This window comes from Aotus nancymaae, unplaced genomic scaffold (assembly GCF_030222135.1).
Source record: "Aotus nancymaae isolate 86718 unplaced genomic scaffold, 86718_ANA_hifiasm-v0.15.2.pri h1tg000014l, whole genome shotgun sequence".
Lineage (NCBI taxonomy): Eukaryota > Metazoa > Chordata > Mammalia > Primates > Aotidae > Aotus > Aotus nancymaae.
The window spans coordinates 47122831-47142936 of record NW_026988425.1 but is presented as its reverse complement, the minus strand read 5'-3'; the positions used below and the strand labels follow the sequence as shown (position 1 = coordinate 47142936).

At 37.4% G+C, this 20106-nt stretch overlaps 1 protein-coding gene across 2 annotated transcripts in view; it reads right to left on the bottom strand.

Annotated features, from left to right (window-relative positions):
- The window catches only part of ITGA1 (integrin subunit alpha 1), a 169171-nt gene that overhangs the window by 132234 nt on the left and 16831 nt on the right, over window positions 1–20106 (bottom strand). The gene's annotated exons all lie outside the window — the stretch shown is intronic.

Sequence of the window (20106 nt, the reverse complement as noted above, 5' to 3'; positions counted from 1 at the left end):
ATAGAATTTCCATTTGATGTAGTAACGAAAGTTCTGAAACTAGACACTGGTGCACAATATTGTACAACCTTGTGAATGTACTTAATGCCACTGAATTACAATTTTAAAGTGATATGTTTTCTTGTATGTATATTGTACTATAAGAAAAATAGGAAGCAGCTCAATTATCTACCTTAATCATATAATAATAGGCTTTGTTTAAAAATTAAACTTTTCATTTTGAAGTAATTACAGGTTTACATGCAGTTGTAACAATACATAGAATTCTCATGTACTATTTATCTAGTTTGCTTTTTAAAGGCTCTTCTGTCTTTAGTTTTTCCATTTTAATAATGTAATACAAATTTAAAAGTATCTTCTCTTTGGTGGCTAATGGAGGAATGTGTAATTGGGCATTCTGTAGCTTGGGCTTCCTGCCTCTAGCACTGGGTAAAAGTACAATATATTCCACTTGGTTACTTATCAGCCCATTAAGAGAGAACAATCTGGCTGGGCATGGTGGCTCATGCTTATAATCCCAGCACTTTGGGAGGCTGAGGTGGGTGGAGCACTTGAAGTCAGGAATTCAAGACTAGCCTGACCAACATGGTGAAATCCCATCTCTACTAAAAATACAAAAATGAGCGGGGTGTGGTGGTGCATATCTGTAATCCTAGCTACTTGGGAGGCTGAGGCAGGAGAATGGCTTGAACCTGGGAGGCAGAGGTCGCAGTAGGCTGGGATCACACCACTGCACTCCAGCCAGAGCAAGATTCCGTCTCAAAAAAAAAAAAAAAGAAGAGACAACAATCTTCTCAGTTATTTTATCTTTAATGAGAGACAAAAGGAAACAGAAATAAGGATAGACATTAAAATGTGGATGATTCATGTACATATTCAAATGTATTTTCTATATTTAATTCTTTTGGTAAGTAATTTGTTAGTATTTTATTTAATGATTACTATATATATTTTTGATTACTATATATATTTTAACAGATCATGAAACAAAGCATGATCAGGGCTGAAGAAAATTAGGTCACAGATCATAAAGTATGAGAACATAAAACAAATATAGCACTTGTAAAGTAAGGCCCATTTTTTTCAAGCTAGAGCTCTTTAAATATCTGACATACTATCACGAGTGTGCTAATGATATTATGTATACTTGTAAAATAAATTGACAAGTGTTGATAATATGTTTAATTTCTTTGTAAAGCTACTGCAGACATACAAAAGCCAATTCTGCTTTCTAAGCATGTGGAGAGAAGTTAAAAAGAAATGCTGAAAGCACTTTCCCCTTCTTTTTTCCTTGTTTTCTCTTAATTTCCAATTCTTTCTTTTCCTTTAACTGTATTTTAGCACTCTCTGCAGTGTTTTCTCAGTCTCTATTGGGATATTTAAAAGTCAACCACAGGCTAAACATTGACCAAGTAAATAAACATTTAACTGGTTGTGGGTTCTGTCTACAGCAGGATCATGAGACAAAAACTACAACAAGAAGAGATCTTAGTACTTAGAGGACCTCCATTTTCCCAAGACAGAAAAAGGTTGAGGTGCCAGAAAGAGTAAGTTGGACTTATTGGACATAATCATCACCATTTAAAATGATTTGGCCAGGCGCCATGGCTCATGCTTGTAATCCCAGCACTTTGGGAGACAGAGGCAGCTGAATCATTTAAGGCCAGGAGTTTGGGACCAGCCTGGCCAACAGAGCAAAACCCCATCTCTACTGAAAAATACAAAAAGTAGCCAGGCATAGTGGTGCATGTCTGTATTTTCAGCTACTCGGGAGGCTGAGGCAGGAGAATTGCTTGAACCCAGGAGGCAGAGGTTGCAGTGAGCCTGAAATCATGCCACCTCACTCCAGCCTGAACAAGACTCTGTCTAAAAAATAAAATGATTAAATACCCCAAACAAATCTGGTGCTACCATTTTGGTCATTCCATAGGTATCTAGCTCTGAGGCTTGTCTAAAATTCAGAAGGATGTCAGTAAAGTGGGGGCACCATCAGGAGACCTCACTTACTTTAAAGCTTGTTTGACCTGGGTCCTTGAAGCCCTCTTTTGAGCACACAATACAAATGTGATGTGTCCTTGAGAAATCTCAGAAGGCTATAGCTGGAAAAGTCCCTATTGGACCATCTAATGAGACAGTGTCCTCAAATTATGAGAACATGGATGCCCAAGCAGTTGAAATATTTTGCCTAATATACTGTGGATAGTTTCAGTGACCAAACCCAGAGCAGGAAATAATTTTCTGGCTCTGATTCAAGTTCCCAGTCCACTGTCTTACACTATGAAGCACATGAAAAGCAGTGATGAACCATCTTCATTGTATGTCCCTGGGGTATAATTACAGATCATACAAATCAGAAAGATTAGAAGCAAGAGGCCTTCTGCAGCTCTTGCAGCTGTGTTTCCACTGGGTAAGACAATGTCAGGGGTAGAGGCTACAATACAAACTGGCGAGGAAGCAGAGCCAAGTGACAGACTTCCAGTCAGCAACAGGCTGGAGCCACTTGGCCAGGAGCCACCTAAGTGTCCCATATCCCCACGCAGAGCAGTCAGGATACTCAGCTTCCAGCTCTTCTAGGAAACTAGCAATGCAGATGCCTCTATGTGTTTGAGATTGTCTAGCCCTGCCCAGTCCAAGCTGAAGTGTCCCTGCATCAATGGGAGGAAGAGGAGAGGGAACTGGCTGGATGAGGACTGAGTTTCCTTTTAGTTACCTTTGTATCCCCAATGTCCTAAGTAAAATAGATGCTCAAATATGTTTATTTGGATAGACTAATTATAGCCAGAATTTTGTCACCAATCTACCTTAGGAAAAATATTTGTCTCCTCTGAGACTTGAATTCCAAGTCTATCGAGTAGAAATGTTAATAATGATCCTTGTAGTATTATTTAAGGATTGACATAAGATTCTACATATGAACACCATTTGGGAACCCTAAAGCACTCTAGCATATAAAGGATAAAAGGTCAGGAAACTGCCTCCACATGGCAAATTCTCAAATAGGCCCATTGCCAATTTTGTTGTTGACATTCTTTCTATTCATAAAATATATGCAATTTAAGTTGCAAGAAAACAGGCATTTCACTCCTATAAGCAATCTTGTGTTTTCCACAAAATCACACGTAAAAATAATAGAGCTTACGATAAAAACAGAGTTGGGGCAGCCAACTCAAAGTCCATATACATTTTTAGCCAAAACACAAAGTCAAAACAACTCAAATAAAAATACTAGCATAATTTTAAAGGCATTTAGATTCTTAATAAATGCTGTATTAAATAAAGGATCGCAATGGAGTGAAGTAAGAAAATGTTGAGGCTGAATAGTTATGGGGACAAGGGCAAAATGAACTAAGTTGGGGCCAATTAAATTAGCCCTTCCAACAAATCACATACAGCAAAACTAGGCAAAGAGGAAAATCACAAGGAGAATGGGAATTGCATACAATACGGTATTAGTATATGCTTACTGTGTCCAGCTCTTAGTGTATTTGGCACTCTAGTCCTGGTATTGGTAGTATAAACATAAAGGTGCTGGGGAAAACTGCATTATAGTGACTTATGTGTTATAGTGACATCATTTTTCCATTTACCAATTCCATATAAGCAAATTTGCTTATAGCAACATTCACTGGGAGAGAATATTTTTCTTTTTTATGAATATCAGCAAGGCCATCTTCACATAGAATGGGCTGAGGAGAGCTGTCTAAAAACATGATTTTTTGACTAATATAAGTTCCTGGACTTCAAAACAGATTTAACAGTTCAGACGATTGGACATATGACTTTAAGAAACACTGACCCAAATTAAGCAGTCTAAAAATACAAACTAGAGGCAGTTTGCATTTACACAGTCATCCTCAGTCTTCATGCTATTGAATGGTATTAAAGTTTACTGAATCCAAGTCTTCATATTTGCTGGTGTATATAAACGTGCATTTATCTATTAATCAACCAATATTTATTAAATAGATATATCTGTGCTAGTTGTTGTCAGAATACATAATTGCTTTTTAATTGCTTTTTGCAAAAACTGTAATGGCAGAAACACACACACACACATGCACACACACACACTTAGAAAGTAGATTATGACTACTAAAGAATATATGAAACATATCCATTTAATGATAGAGATATTAGGGACTAAATAGTTAGGTGAGAGTTTCGTCTGTCCACTGGGTTAAAGGGCAAAGGGTTTTAATCAAAACAGACAATCTAAAATTGGGAAAACTAGCAGAATATGGCAAATATCCTCCCAATATATGTTCTTGTTAAAGCCAACAACAACAACAACAACAAAAACAGAGATAATACTATAAATTTCTTACTCATCTTTACCTGATTGATTTCTGGTCTCAGGACAGAACTAAATGCTTCAAATATTTTTCTGTGGGAGTTAGGGCCCACCAAATATCACCAAATAATCATGTGCTTGTCTGTATGTCCCAGAGTCCCTGGCAGTAGGTGGAAGCCATGTGGGCTGGTTTTTGTCAATAAATGAGGATCAGTACTGAGAGTGTGTCACCTCCACCTCCAGCCATGGGAGTCAAGACCAAGTGTGCTGTTTTCTATCTACAACTCTCTCATTTGACTGTAACCATAGAGGCGCGTGTTCCCAAGGGCATAGTACAGGAGGGAGTGGGGTCATCTAACTCACAAAGGAATGAGACACATGAGCAAAATAAACCACTGTGGTATGAAGCCACTGACATTTTGGGGTCACTTAAGGTAGGCAATAGTGTTTACCTTGTTATTACTCTTGCATAAAGCTTCTGATTCCTATACACTCTCAAAATGAAATAGAATTAAAATTTATAAAATTAGAATTAGAATCTCAAAATGGTGGGAATTAGATACGTTTCTAATGTATGTATTGGTCCTGGATGCTTTGTCAGGGCACTGAGGATTAAGTTGGCTTGCTCTGTTACTATAGCAAAAAAAGAAATTAGCATTCTCTACTGATTTAAATTCTCTAATGGTCTAGATGTTTCATTATTTGTCAATTCTTCCTGGAGAAAAGAATCACCCAAGAAACATTTCTAAAAGGCATTAAGGTGAATTTGGGAAATAGTTATAAAACCACTGAGGACTAAGCCTAACTAATTCAATCCCTGCAGGAAATTCCTTATGGCACAATGGCTCAGATGCTGTCAGGTATGTGATATTTGAATATACTTCCCAGGAAATTCACAAAATATTCTTGTGCAGCAGAAGGAAATCCTGTCTTAGCCATTTCTATAATGGCTCTGAATCAAATTTCAATATTTGTCTATCACAGAAAAACAGTAAACCCTAATGTGCAAATAAGAATGATACTATATTAGAACTTCAAAAAGTAATAGTGAAATGTGATCCAGTTACAATGTGATTTACAAACCAGACTCAACAGAATATAGTTAGAGAGCCATATTATTTTATTTTCAACTCAGCAATCCTTGATGCTAAAAGAATAGATGTATATACGACAGTTTGTGTTTATTTAATTGCTGAGTTAATCTAAACTTATATTCTTTTTCCTTTAATCTTAATTATGCCCAATTTGTAAACATACTCTATATCATGCTCTAGGCCAGGCTTCAACAAACTGTATCCTACAGGCCAAATCCTGCCCACTACCTGTTTATGTAAATAAAGTTTTATGGGAACACAGTCATACCCTATTATTTACTGTTGTCTGTGGTCCTGAGTCCTGCTTTTGCTGTACAATGATAGAGTCAAGTAGTCACTACAGAGCTTGTGTGGCTTGCAAAGACTAAACACTTTACTATCTATGACTCTTCACCAAAAATAGGTTGTCTGCTCATGCTCTAAATTTCACTGAAGCAAACTTTAAAAATAAGCATATTATGATTTGCATATGCAAAGATATATGTTTATAAATATGTTAGATCTCTATAAGTCTGTACTATCTTAGTTTCCTATTCTTAAACTAATCAAAGGCAAGAAATAGGGTAAGATTCTGGTAGATGAAATAAGTGTTACTCTGACTTTGTATTACTTATAATCTTTGGTGCACTAAAGTACAATTGTATAATTTTGCGAATTTCTAGGCTTTCCCTGGAATCATATTTGTCTTCTCAATTGATTTTAGTTTCTTTGGAAGGAAGATAATCTCTATATAGTCTGAGCAGAAAAGCTTTAAAAGTACCAACTCATTTTTACATTTCCTTAAAGAAGGAGCTAGGTAATCATATCTTTCTAAGGCTACAGAGTTAATGTTTATTGAATATATATTATGTGTGCCAATTACTCACATAAACAATTCATAAACTAATCTTTATCCCTACTTTATAGATGAGGCTCTCGATGGTTTAGTAATGCTCAAGGTCACAAAATCACTTAGTCGTAGAATCCAGGACCTAGCTGTCTTGAAACCAAGCCCGGGACACTTTCTACTCTACCTTTTGTATTCAGCCCTTTTGTTATATTAAACTCGACTGACTTTTACAAAAAGAAAGAAAGAAAAACAAGTTTTGAAAAGATTAACATCTTACTAAGTTTAAGCCAGGCTAAATGTTTAATGGAAAAAATTCCTCAAATATGATTTCTTAGTGGATAGCATTGAAAGTTTTTGAATGTAACAAGTTTGAGATGTTATAAACTGTTCTAAATTGATTCCAAACTGACACAGTTTATCACCCCCAGTGCTTCCATCTCTTTTGCTTTTAGGGTGCCAATTCTGTCAAGGCAAAGGAATCCAGCTGCTAGGTGATACTACTTAAAAACATTACTGCAAAGAAAACCCCCACCTGCTGTAGCCACTCATAATACAGACAGACTTTTATTATTTTCCCTGTGTTTCTGAATAAAAGTAAAAAGGCCTGGAAGGGAATATGCTCACTACGCTCCAGAAATGTGGAGTGTTAGAAAAGTGTTTTGCTATCTCCCTGAGAAGGTTATACCTCAGGGATTCCGGGAGGAGTTGTGCCAGGCAATGGGCCCTGAGATCTGCTCCACCCCTCTGGATATGGCCACATGGTCCTTCGTTGGTAACCAGAACCCCAATTTCTAAGAGAAGTATGGCTAGGTGGCTAATGGTGGACCTATTCAACACTTCTTCAGCCTGTGAGTGAGCTCTTAACTAACAAAATGTCCATTCAGTAGCCCCCAGCCTCCCTATCCCTCCCTAAGAATGAAAGTTTCTAATGTGTTTATGTGAGTTGGAGCAACCGAAAAACTTCATGCCATGGCTGAGAACATTTTTTTAGATTAATAAAAATAAACACTAACTTTGTGGTTTAAACCTATGACTGTGAGTGGCCAGCATTCAACTCTAAGACATTGTTATTTTTCATCTTTCTCATAAAGAAATGGTCTTTATTTGAAAACAAGAATATCTGCTTTGTTTCTGCTGGCATATTGGTTTACTTTCTGAATTTAAAATATCTTCAGTGTGCATGGATATATATTAAGTCCCAAAAAGATTAAGTTTAAATTTAGCATATAAAATAGGTAAAATGTTTTAAGCATTTACTCTGAACCAGGTATCATAAAAAGTGTTAATAATCTCAATTAGTTAGGAAAAAAAACAATAGTTTGTAACCCAGTTTGCAGGTGAGGAAACTTCAGTAAGTCACCAAAATAATCAGTGTTAGAGGTATTGAACCCAGGTGGTTTAATTCCATAGCCTTTAGCCTTCCTTAGTTACTGCTTAATACTGTCTCTCTGTTATATGTTACTCCTGTCATCAAAAGTTTTTGTGACTTAGTTTCTGTTTAGTTATACATTTTAAATTGAGCTTCTTTAATTTATTAAGATTACAGACTCAGTTGTAGTCATGTATTACTAATTTTATTTTTTTAAGAGAATCTCACATTATCAAATCACATCATAACCCCAACTACTATTATTGTAAGGATGTCTTATAATTAGACACATTATTGAAGTAACATTATTTTAAGTTATAAGAATCATCTGGAAAAGATGATTGCTAAGTAGACACTCATTTACATTCAAGACTATTGTTGAAAGGCTTAGACCAGTGTTTTCCAAACATAGGGAAGGAGATCAGCCCTTCTCCACTCTTCCAACAAAGGCTCCAGAACTAGAGCCAAGACCAATCCTGGGCAGGAATACATTCACCAAGGCTCCTCCCAACATCTACCCAAGCAAAGATCTCTCCTGCCCAAGCCAGTCATGGCCAGGGGAGTGAAAAAGGTGAATATCAGGATGTAGGGTTGCTAGACACTTATTTACATTTGAATTTCAGATCATCAGCAAGTAAATTTTTAGAACAAGTATGTCCCATTCACTATTTTGAACATTGTATACTAAGTATGTGTCCTTTACTGTTTTCCCCCATCTCCAGTGCCAAAAACCTGGCAACCCTAGGAAACTAGGAGAGAAACACTTGCTGTATTTTTATATTTTTAACTTTGGCTCACCTCCAAATTTAGATTTTACTTTAGGAGAGTAAAAACCCTGGTGGATCTTGTTTTTTTGATTAAATGTTTTTGGGCTACCCTGCTTAGCATTTGGTGCCCAGCAGGAAATCTGGATATATTTGCTAGCTGATTTTTCTCCTCCTCTTCCATATTCGAAGTTTGACAGCTGGATTGGAAAACAATGTTTAGGCTAAAGACAAGTGTGTGTTGGGAGCAGGGAAGTACAACATCATCTTCCTCTTTCCTGACTTCCATTTCATTCCAGAACCAAATGTCAGCTGGAGAAAAGCAGAGATAAGAGATTTAAGTGGCCTGAGGTGACCCCAGGGAGACCTGAGTCTATAGAGACTGAGTTTCCTGTACTTCCATGATGCATCAGGACTAATAGCAAATTCCTTGCTGAGATTTTCCCAGGCTGAAAATTTAGACTGACAAACTTTTAGTACTTAAATGAGCTATTTAAAATCTACCAATAGGACTGATTCTTTTTTCTTTTTCTTAATACCTCTCAGAATATGCAGAGGACACATTTTTTTCTGTTCAGGAATCAGAAACCTGTTCAAATATCAGGCACTCAAGAGCAAACTGAAACCAAGTTTAAGGTAACTTATTCAGAAAAAAGTCAGAGAAAAGGAAAAATAATTTTGTATTACTCAACTCATTTATATAATTAGGTAATTTATAGGATTATGCATTTTTTCTAAGCAGATATGAAGCCTGAAAGGGATGTAGTTTGTTTTCCTTACAAATTGGCATGTCTGATAAGGAACATTTAGAGTTAAAAACTCATTGTGGGCTGGCGCGGGGTGCTCATGCCTGTAATTCCAGCACTTTGGGAGGCCTAGGCAGGCGGATCACCTGAGGTCAGGAGTGAGAACAGCCTGGCCAACATGGAGAAAACCCGTCTCTACTAAAAATACAAAACTTAGCTGAGCAAGATGTTGCATGCCTACAGTCTCAGCCACTTAGGAGGCTAAGGCACAAGAATGGCTTGAACCCAGGAGGCTGAGGTTGCAGTGAGCCAGGATCGTGCCACTGCACTCCTGCCTGGGCAACAGAGCCAGACTCCATCACAAAAACAAACAAACCAAAAAGCAACTCATTGTGAATTAAAGCCTGAGACTAAAGAGAAGTGGAATCAGTCCTACAGGGCTACATAAAATAGTACTATGTCATCAGGCTCTGGAGCTCTGCCGGTCCAGGCTCAGCATTATCATTGTTTCTTCCAGCAAGTGGTTGAGCTGGGATTTGAACAATGCCAATCTGACTATAAGATACTAGTAACAGCATAGTGTACCAGTTCCTCTAATAACAATGCAAGGGCTGGCTTTGGCAAGGTATTTGGTAAATGTTAGTTCTCTTACTTCCACTCCTTTAAAATGGTTAGTGAATATTTTCTTTTGTTTTGGCTATCCAGAATTCACAAACTTTTCCTGGTTGGGGAAGATACATAGGAGATGGGGATGAGAGGAGGAGATGTAAGCATGTAGAATAGTCCCTTATCCTGCCTCCTGGTCCATAGAATGTGGGCATGTGACCTTTCAATAGCAAACCTGATTTCACAATCAGAGATTATTCTCAGAAGCTCTAGTTGAGTCTCTCAGAAGCTCCAGTGTATTGGTGATGGTTATCTAGGGGTGGCTATTCCATCAGCTGCATTGCCTTACACAGGTGATTTCTATAGCAGGGTTCCGACTCTGCCTTCCTCTCTTTGCTCCTGTTTGAGTCCCTTTACCTTCTTCCAGAAAATGCCTTCATTTCTTGTATTACCAGACTTGGTTCCTGTTGTTTGCAAGTAACTTAGAAATAGCAATATAACTGTAGTTTGTTTATGACTTATAGATGGCTGAAACACCCCGGTATAGAAGGCTAAGAAGTTAAGGAAGGAGATTCAAATCATAATAATGGGTACCATAGGAATTAAGATGCTTAATGGAGGGAAAGACAATACCTAACATCTAACCTATAGCTAATATTAATTTTACTTGATTGGAAGTTTAATGCGGGTCATGGCTGCTATAGAACTAGCCTCAGGGATGAATTTCTGAGGTTCCCATAAGCAGAGTCAGGACCTCCTAGTATTCGGTGTGTACTCAGTGGCATCCCTGAAGAGGTTACTATTCCTGGCATGAACATTACAACTGAAATGTGCTCTTCTATACTCCTCTTCATCTGCGTGTGTAACTCACAAAGTGGGTCCTTCACCTCAAATCCTGTGTGCTTTGACATGGGATATGCATATATACCCAGATTTAAAGAAATAAAAATATAAAGACAGACAACCATCTGGGTAGCCCGTCTCATGCTGAGGGTAATTCTGGACCGAGTAGGTCTACTTGTTCTGGTTTGAACACGATCTCTGACAGAGAGCTTTGGTAGAGAGAGATTTATATTAGGAACAGGCATGAGGCAGATCTTCTGCATCATGTTTCTGTGGCTGATCTGTTGCCCAACTGGTATACGTGGCAAAAAAAAAAAAAAAAAAAAAAAAAAAAAGCAATAAGGAGGAAGAGGAAGAAAATGAACTTGAGCTCTTAGGAATTTTCAGGTATTTTGCTTACATCGTATCACTTATTCCTTGTAACTCTTTGAGAACAGTTTTATCATTTTTTCATTTTACAGACTGAAGCTCACAAAGTTGAATTTCAGGATCATAAAGGTAACATGACTTGCCCAAGGTCACAGAGTTCACCTGTGGGAGATCCAAGATTTTCTAGTCCAGAGCTAATGTCCTTACACACCAGATAAGTGAAAAACATTCAAAGGGTGCCCTGATCCAAGTACCATCTCCCGAGGTAATTATAGCTGATTGTAATGTCTTCCTGTTCTCAGTGATACTAGCTTTTAATCTCTGTAACAGGTGTGATTTTTGTGTCTTGTTTTATACAGTTCTTGCATCCTAAAATGATCATCAGCTTCAAGAAGTGGGTGGGAACTGGGTTCTCTACCTTTCTGTAGGCCCCCTCCCATTGTATCTAGCAACACATATGCATGTAAACAGCATCAACACATATTCACAAATTGATCAGTGTTGGTACTAATTGTAAATTTATGACAGTAATTTAAAAATACATAAATGTATAGACAAATCCCACAGTAAGGCATTAAAACTAAAGAAATACATTCTCCTCAATTTTTAAAGTTGCCTTTTCAGAATGTCTATGTCCATCTCTTTGTTTTTTTCTATTTTTGTTTTGTTTTGTTTTTGTTCTTGTTGCCCAGGCTGGAGTGCAATGGCATGACCTTGGCTCAGCGTGATCTCAGTTCACTGCAACCTCTGTGCTGCTCCCTGCGGGGTTCAACAGATTATCTTGCTTTAGCCTCCTAACTAGCTGGGATTACAGGCACCCGCCACCAAGCCCGGCTCATTTTTGTATTTTTAGTAGAGACGGGGGTTTCACCATCTGGAGCCAGGCTGGTCTCGAACTCAGACCTCAAGTGGTCCACCCGCCTCGGCCTCCCAAAGTGCTGGGATTACAGGCGTGAGCCACCACACCTGCCTTTTCATCTCTTAACCAGACAGCTGATTGGTATTGTGGTCACAGAACACATTCAAGCCAATAGGCCTACTCAGTGATGACATTGCTGGTGTAACCTGGCCGCAGATAAGAAGCACCTGGGGAGCTTTTAAAACGTACAGATGCCTGGGCTCCTTTCCCAAATATTCTGACTTAGTTGAGGTTGAGCTCAGGCATCACTTTGATTTTAAAACTCCCTAGGTGATTGGTGCTGCCTGGTCTGGAAACCACTGGCCAAATGGCAAGAGCATTCCAGTAAAAATGAAGACCTGCTTTTTCTCATTGCCTATTTCTTTGGGAGGGTGAGCAAAGTTGATAGGGGAGGAAAATAACAAGAAGAAAAGTAGCAGGACTCTGCAACTTGGCATGCCATTGGAATGTGGCAAACTATTAAAAAATATTTGTAAACCTCAAGATTTTCGTGCATGTATTGACAAAGTGGTTTAAGCAATTGTCCTCCCACCCCATGTTCAAGTTTAAGGGCCCCCAACAACTTTAAAAATAGGGGAGTGTTAGGCAAAGCATTCCAAATAAATGACCCTCAGCTCTGGAATTTGTTCCTTCTAGCAGACTGCTCTCCTTAGCAGTCAGCCAAACCCCAAATCTGGCAGCTTTTAAAATAGGGTGCAACACAGATTCTTTTAAAACCTGAGAGTCACTAAAGATTTATTTTATTGGAAAGACATGATCACAAAAATAACAAGCAATTATTGTTACTGCACCAAGTAGAATCAGAGAGATTATGAAACCCAGAATCATCTTTCTTTCTGCATTCTGCAGATGAAGAAACCAAGTCTCAAAAAGATGAAATGATTTCCTCAAGTCATACAATCTAGTGGCAGGGCCTGGTCTCATGAGTCATGGGCCAGTTCTCACACAATGTCCTCTGAGAATGACATGGATGATTTCTTCCTCATTTCACACTTGGTTATTCACAAATGCAATGTTCTTACAAATGCTAATATTATCATCTTTGGTAACTGTAATAAATAATATTTGAATTATTTTGTAAATTTTGGTGTGCAATATCCTTTCCAAAGTCCTAAATTTCATACGAATGTGAAAGCTGGTTGCACTGCTTTCTCGATCCTCACAATTAAAATTTCTCATTCATCTAGAAGAACATATGTGAATCTGTATGAAATACAAATCTAAGAACCTTTAAATTTACAAAGAACCATTCTAAAAAGGCCTTGACCTTCTCACATTTCCTACCTACATACTCCATTTTCCATTATTTTTTACTCTGACCTAGGGAAAGTACAGGATCAGAGATAAAGGTGAAAATGATTCCCAGAAAGACAGGAAAAATTCGAGCACTTATTAAGCTCTATTAAGTTTTAGACAAGGAGTTAGGCCCAGAGTGAGAAATTTAGTGTGGTGATAACAGGCTCATTCTCTTGAAAAGATATTAGTGCATTTAATGAGGCAGATAGTGAATTCTGCCTCAGTTCTTCGCACTTTCCCACATTCCACATGCTTTCCCATTTCCTTTCAGTTTAGGGTGAGAACACTACTGACACACAAAGCGTCAGAGAACTATTCCCAGAGTTCATTCCTCCTCATAAAATGGATTGTGGTTTTTCTTCTCTTCTGCAGAAAATGTTCTTTCCTTCTACCACACCCAATCCATGTTGGCCATTGAGTAAAATGAACAACTTAAGAGAGAAGTTACTATTGTTTATTAAAGTTGTTTTCCTGAGGTTTACAACCAAAGATAAAATGTTGAGTAAGAAAGTAGAAAAGACCCCAGTGGGTCTTTCTACTGTCCAGCCCCAGGGCCTTCCCCAGGCCCCAACTAGCTCCCTGTCACTTCTTTGTTCCTGACTTCAGTCCCCAGGAGTCAGTTACCCTTTCCCTGAGGTGGCTGCCACCATCCAGTCAATCCTGGACATTCTTTCTTCCATGAATGGCTGTGGAAAGGGATAGAACTTCTCAAGCTCCCCTGTCACCATCCCCTTCTTTGCTGTCCTAAAAACCTAAGAAGCTAAGCTTCCTTTTCTGGTTTAACCAGTCAGTGCTTAGTCATGTGAGAAACCGGAGGAGACAACAAAAACATGGATACTTTTATACAAAGGTTCCACAATCTTTCAGAGTCCTTTTGGTCATGGTCCCTGGTTGGTATTTGATTCCACTTACACCTTTTTCATTTACTTATGAGGGTAGGAGGTAATGGAATCTCCTTCTCCATGATGTCTCTTCTCAGGTTTGTTGACTCCATAGTAAATATTTAACATTTAGAGAGATCAGGGATTACAGAGACCACTATGTAGAAGACAAATGTTACCAAAGTAAAGCTGAGGCCAGGTGCAGTGGCTCGTGCCTGTAATACCAGTACTTTGGGAGGCCAAGGCAGGTGGATCACTTGAGTCATGAGTTCGAGACCATCCTAGCCAACGTGGTGAAACCCTGTCTACTAAAAATACAACAATTAGCAGGGCATGGTGGCATGCGCCTGTAATCCCAGCGAGGCACGAGAATTGCATGGACCCAGTAGGTGGAAGTTGCAGTGAGCCGAGATCACACCACTGCACTCCAGCCTGGGGGATACAGCAAGATTCTGTTTCAAAAGAAAAAAACTCAAAAATGGGAAAGAAAAGTTGAGAGGCCTTAAAAGAGGAGGTCCCTTTATCTGATCTCTCTAGAAAGTAATGAAAGATCAGTGTGGGCTTCTGGAAATTGCCAGTTTAAACCCTGACAATACCTCCTCGCTAAAGCCAGGCTGAGTTAGAAGCTCTCTGAGCTCCCTTGTTCCTGTGCCAGGTTGCCCTGCTGTGACTACTGCTTTACCATTTGTTCCTCATTATAGACTGTGTTTTTTTGCAAGGAAGGGATTGTGATATTTCTTTACCTCCAATCACTGGGGGCAATTAGAGTGCCTGTCACATAGGAGGTACTCAGTACATGATTTTCAGAATAATGAAATGGCTCTCTGAAGAAGAAAGGCAGGAAGAGTCTTTCTTTAGGGAAATATAAATACTCCTTTAAGGAATGAACAAGCTTCAAAACTGGGTTTGAGTCTCAGCAATGCCGTTAGAGAAAAACTGCCTTGCCACAAAATGATGATAACTTGATAAATAAGGAGGATTTAGGGTATTTTTGAATGTCGCATTGTTCCTTGTTCCTCTACCCCAAATGAGTAAATATGAATATGTGACAAAAAATAGGTGACATTGGAATTGGATATATCAAACAGGAATGTGGACCCCGTGAAAAACTCCTGTTACCAACACTCTGTGGGCTGCTTTACACCTGTATTGGGAAGTAACTAGGTCCGATGATATATAAAGTTCCTTACAGCTTTAACCTCTTATGATTCTAAGTGATTCAGAGTTATATACTGAAATGTATTTTAATCTTCCTCTTCAAACTCATCAAAAAAAAAAAAAAAGGGAAAAGAAAGAAAGAAAAAAGAATTATACCATAGTCAACAACACACTTGGGAAAGAAAAATAAACTATAAATTATGGTCATCGGATCAAATGAGCTGAAACCCAAGATTAAAATGTTTTCTATCCAAAGAGCAATTTTTCACAATGGTGTCAAACAAAAAGTTCTAGTCAATGTTTACACTAGGACTTGATGAAAAATTCCAGACATAAAACTTTTGGAACTTAGACTTGAACTCAGAAGGACCTTCTACCTCTGAATAAATTGTACAACTAAAATATTTTGGGATTTTTTTTTCCTTAACAAAAATTCATCCTTCAACAATTATTTGAGTTTTATTACTGAGATTATTAAGGCATAGTAAAACTCTGGTTATCTGGAACTGTCATTCTAGGTATGACAGCTAAAGATGTTTTTAAGTACCGCTATTTTTGAATGAAAATCATTTTGAAAGATATTACATTTATTTGACTTATTTAACAGAATACACTGAATGTAATTTAATCTTTCCATCAATGTGAATATCAGGTACTGGTATTATCCTCAGTAACATCCTCAAGCACCAGTGAAATACCCTACAATAGCCTAGGCTTTTTTCTTCTGATGGTGTTTCAGGATCCATTCCCACTATCAGCTGTCACTTTTGACTGCTGTCAATTCTGTCAACTTGGCCACTTGTGGTCATCTTCTGCTGGTATCTAATTTCCTGATTAAAGGCAGGGAAAACTGTCTTAATTCATCCTTGCATACTCAGGGGTAGCATAGTTCTAGCTACTTAAGGGGCTTCATTTTAAAAAAGTTTGTTGGCCAGGTGTGGTGGCTCACACCTGTAATCCCAGCACTTTGGGAGGCCGAGGCAGACAGATCAAGAGGTCAGGAGTTCGAGACCAGCCTGACCAACACAGTGTAACCTGTCTCTACTAAAAATACAAAAAATTAGCCGAGTGTGGTGGCAGGGGCCTGTAATTTCAGCTACTTGGGAGGCTAAGGCAGGAGAATCGTTTGAACCTGGGAGGTGGAGGTTGCAGTGAGCCAAGATTGTGCCACTGCACTCCAGTTTGGGTGACAGTGCAAGATTCTGTCTCAATAAAAAAAAAAAAACAAGTTTGTTGAAATAGTGCATGACTTATTTGTAGGTTTAAAATTAAAGAAAAAAAGCTTGCTAAAACTAGGTGTGAAATAACAATAAACAGATGCTGGGTAACGCTTGAAGGGATTGCTTTAATACCCAGATTTGCCACATTTTCTCTGTTTTTCCTAATTCTCTACTATGATCCAGGTAAATTAGAAGACCACAGAATTGTGTTCCTGACTTTTCATGAGAGATGACTAAATAACAGAATAAAAACATAAAAAAATTGGTTGCATAAACTTTGGCTGATTATGTGAAATTTAGTGTCATCAAATAATTTATTTTTATTTTTAGATACATGTTTGCCTACTCCAAATTGAAAGCTGAGAAGAACTTGCCTTCTTAGGTTTTTTTTTAGGGTATTGGCTGAGGGAGCACCTCATCACATCCACTAGCTATGTGATTTTGGATAAATTATTTGACCTTAATTTCATTTTTTTTTTGGATCAGAAAATAGTAATAACAAAACCCTTTGAACAGGGTTCTTGAAAGACTAATGCATTTTAAGGTACTTACCATAAGACCTGACACTTAATAAGCACACAGTTATTTTTGTTATAACGGGTTGTCCATTCCTGGAGTGGGGACAGTAGTACCAACCCTGGGCATGGCCAGGCAATATGACTGCCAAAACATTTTGCTCTTGTATTTGCTACTTGGCAAATATTGCTGTTGCCTCAGTATTGGGTGTTTTGAAACCAAATGTGGCACCCAAATAGAAATAAGCTTTAAATTCCTTAAATCTTTGACATTATAGAAAACTGGTATTTCCATGGAACTAACATTCTAAAGAATGGGGTTTTAATGTAGGCAATTTTAGGAAATAAAGAAAGGAAATTTAAAAGAAGACTGATATCCAAGTCCCCACAATTTATCATAAATGTTATCGTCCTTAGCAACTGTAATCTGAAAATTTAAGACCTTCTCATATCAATGCCAATTATTAGAGTTAAAATATTCATTGTAAAAAGCAAACATTGCAGCCTCAAATTTGTATGCAACTATAATACTACACACAAAGGTGATTGTTTTTACAGAAATTCATTTGTTTCTCCTCATTTAAATTAAAACATTCATAATATTCCAATGTGTTACTCAGTGTTACTTATCTCAACACAATATAATATGTTATTGAAAACAGAGATATTAAATACTGCAAAATAAAGGGCTATTTTACCGATTATTCTTGGAAATTCAGAACTAATACTATAAAATATGGATGAGAATACAGATGGTGATATATATCACATACTTCCTAAAAGGACTAATTCTTACTATATAAAGAAAAATAATGAATGAGATTTTATCATCTCTACTGAAGAAGGTATCTCCATTAACAAATACCTTCTCCCAAAGTTTTTGAATGGTATTTTTAACCTAAATAAGTATCTCTTTACTGAACCTGGTTAATTGTTTTATTTCTAAGCGAAGTTTACCTACTACTTGATGACCATGTTTAGTAACTCCTGATTGTTCTCCTTGTTAAATCCAAGACTATTATTACAGATTTTATTTTCTATAGCTGCATTTTTGACTTCTGAATCTTTTCCTAAAAAGGCATCACTGATTCACAAAAATATTATAATTGCATCCTAACTCCTTTATAAAGCATGTTGGCTTTGTAGTAACACTTTTACATTAAATTTCTAAATCAATTCAAGAGAGATACATATAATACATTAGGAAAATCTTGAAGAGCACTTTTCTAAAACCTAAATCTCAGAGTATATAAACTGAATTACACCACAAAGTTTAAATATGCTGACACTAATTGGAAGAAAATTATTTAACTGAGCATTTTACCAACTTTATTGGAATTAATAGTCCTTTTTTAAGTTGCTCTTCGACTATTCACTTTAGTTGCTCTTCACTGCTGAAGAATTCATTTACTTGAAAACGATCTACCAGCAAAATTGTAAGGTGGTCAAAATCAGTTTTTGAAACAAATTATTTTCAAATCATTAAGAAAGATGTAAATCAAACTGCAAAATTTATGCCACAGTTCAGACTCTTGTGGTTCTTCAGGGAATCAAACAGGAGTGAAGCAAATGTCGGCTGAGGCAAATCAGAGATACTACGTTAGGACAGGGAACACAAGGCTACAGGGTCCAGTAGCAGTAACCGGTTGGCCTGAATGAGCTATAGTTTGCTAATCACTGCACCACGGGAATCCTGAAAAAATCTTTTAGTAAATTTAATCACCCCATAAAACATTTTTTTAATTATCATTTTTAAAACTCCATTTTGTGTCATCATCTCTCCTACCACTCAAGAAATCTGAGATTTACCTTTGGATTCCACTTTTTTCCATAACTCTTAACAATAATCTGCACTCATGTCCTTTTGATCCCATCTCTTGGTATCTCCTATTGACTTCTATTCATTCCTATTGCAAGGAACACTGTTGCTGCCTTTGATCAGGACATTATCATTTTTCTCTCCTATCTTCCTAATATGCCTTCTTTTAATCAGTCTTCCTGCCTTCAGTCTTGCCTCCTCCAGTCCATCCTTGATGCTGCCAAATAGTGCTTTTTGTCAAATGTAGTTTATCATGCTATTCTTCTGCTTAAGCTTAGTAATTGTTTCTCATAATGGTCAAACCCAAACTCCTTCTTGTGGTAGGTGGTTCTTAGGTGATTATTACACTTCCCCTCCCCAACTTATCACTTAATTTCTCCATATTTCTTCTTCCCATTTTAGGCAAACTTACTGGTCCTTGCTCTATAAAGTTCCTCCTAAAAGTGACCCCTTTCAGCACTGCGTCTTTTTACACACTTTGTACAAGTTACTTGTAACCATGATTTGTTTTCATGCTTGTCTTCCCCAAACCCAGCCCAGTGACTAGTTCAAAGAAGGCACTAACAAAATGGACAGAATTAAATATATTACTCTTAACGATTAGTGTAACATAAATGTGGACACCCCATATCTAAGCTCTGGCTCTAAGCAAAAGGGTTCATCTTTCCTTAAGCCCTTAGAATCACTTTAGAAACTCTTCAATTTCTAATTTAACATATTCTGATACTAAACACAAATAGCCAGTCTTAACTTGCTTGAAAAACCATATGATTTAAATGTACTATAACCCTTTCCCAAATAAGAGCTGCTATCATGGGGAATTAATGTATAGACCGTTTCATCTGTAAACTTGGTTGTTTAGGAACAAAGATAATTTCAGTTCCAGAATATATGAATTACAGAATTAGTAATATATGTTAAAGATAATTTGAGGTTAAAAGAATTAGTCAGGGGGACTGAAAAAGGAAGCTAAAGTTAGAAACTATGTAAAGATAAAGAAAAACGAGCTTTACAAAGCTACTCTAGTGGCATCGGGGAGAAGAAAGATCCAACTCGTTTCTAAGAGGGTAATGAAAATGAAATACAGGATCAACAATCTTGGGCATTTAACATATAAATGGAAGACCAGGAGTAGCTAAGTGTCATTTGATACGTATCGTATCTATAGCAAAATGAAATAATGTGCAAGCTTCTTATTCATTGAGTTTAGTGGGCATACATAGCAAATGTTTGTAAGCACATGATAGGAAATGGAAATGTACAGTACATTAGAGAAGGTACACTGGAGTTATTATTGATAGGGTTTTTAATCGCATATCCAGTACTTAATGAGTAGCAGTTGGAATTAGACTACTGTATATGCTTTCCAAAGATTTGTTCATTTTGT